Genomic DNA, 1,768 nt, shown 5'->3' on the forward strand with positions numbered 1-1,768 from the left:
GGGGGGTGGGGGGTGGGGCTCTTTGTAAATAAAGTCATTTTTTACTTTAAATTTTGATAATACGTGCCTCTACTTTATTTTTTTTAATTTTCTGCCACATTAGTTTTTAGGGTGGTATTAAATTCATTTCAGACAAGTATAGGATGGAAAAGGAACACCCGTAAAGGTTGAATGGGAAACTAAGTTTTAGGGACAAGTTCAAGGAGCATCTTATGTACCTCCTTTTTTAGTGCACTCATATCGTAGAAATCCTATATCCGCCTCTACAGCTAAGTATATTGCAGAAATACATTATCATCCTTTACACACTTAACCCCAAAATGGGGCTTTTCGGCGTGAATTTGACTAGCAAAACCTCTAAAATAGTATCAAACACCGGGTGAAAATCAAAATAGAAAAGAAAAACAATAGTAGGAACACATTGGGAGGAGGTCAAGTTTATTCACCTTCATTCACTATATGTAGACAAATTAATATTATGCACTAGTATACTTGGACCCTATGTCACACCTCCTTTTTTCGAGGAATAGGGAGTTTTTTTCAATTAAAGTGACATTATTCGAAATGAGATTATTTATTTAATTTAGAGTCGCCACTTGGAATAATTATATGGTGTCCCAAGTCACCGATTTATTTTAACTCCCACATCAAGGAAATTTGACTATGTTTTAAAGTCCGCGAAACTAGAAGACAAGGTAAGAAATTCTATTTATTCGGGAGAAGATGTTAGGAATTTCCGGGTTCCGTGGTTTTAGCATGGTCTCTTTGAATCATACATGGCTTAATAAAATTATTTATTACTCATTTTTTTAAAAACCTATGATTATTTAACCTTTTACCGCTTTTAATCATGGCGTTTATGGGTTTAATCTTTGAAACGGATCATATGTGTGTAAATCCATTTTATTTGGGGCGCTTAAAATAATGTCACACGTATGTGTACACTATTAATCACGCTTTATTAGTTATTAAGATTGTTCGGCCAAAGTCGCGTGAACGCATACTTTGATTTAATTTTTTGGACATCATAATTATGTTACGCAAATGTATACACAATCATGATAAAATAAATTAAGTGTGCGCCTAAAAGCATTTCTAAGATATTCAAAGATTAATTTATTCAACTTCTAAATTTAAGATTATGTTTAAAAGAATCAGGCGGCTTGGCGTAATTTTAGGCAGAATGTATACAAAGGGGTCTCAAAAGTTTCTAAGCAGTGTAAGATTGAGTATCATGAAATGGCTATCCTAATTCAATGTTGGATTTTAGCTTAGTGTCACGTCATCTTCATTTTAAGCAAATCAAATGAATATACATCTTTGATTGGTTGATATTTACACAAGTCTACAGATGAAAACAACAAAGGCTATGGGCTATGACTTGATTACTTAACTCACAAATAAAGGGATACAAGTGTGCTCTTGGATGGGACAAAGCCCAAATATCCCAACTCTTTTTGAAAGAAGCCACGTGCAGTGTTACAGGCTTCCCAGGAAGGCGTACATTTGAGTCCAGATGGCTATATGGCCCAAAGTCCACTAATAGAGTAAAAAAACAACAAACTAAATTCTTCCCCTTTAAACCATAGACTGACGTTTCAACAATTCATTAATCAACTTATATTAACATATAGTCTAACCAAAATTATGGATTCGACAACTCAAAAATTCAGTTCATTTTGCATAAAGAAACTTTAACAATTTCGATTATCAAACGAATCTAACAAGATCGACAACTATTTCATTAATCCTACTGCTAAATTCACAT

This window comes from Nicotiana attenuata, chromosome 3 (genome assembly GCF_001879085.1).
Source record: "Nicotiana attenuata strain UT chromosome 3, NIATTr2, whole genome shotgun sequence".
Classification (NCBI taxonomy): domain Eukaryota; kingdom Viridiplantae; phylum Streptophyta; class Magnoliopsida; order Solanales; family Solanaceae; genus Nicotiana; species Nicotiana attenuata.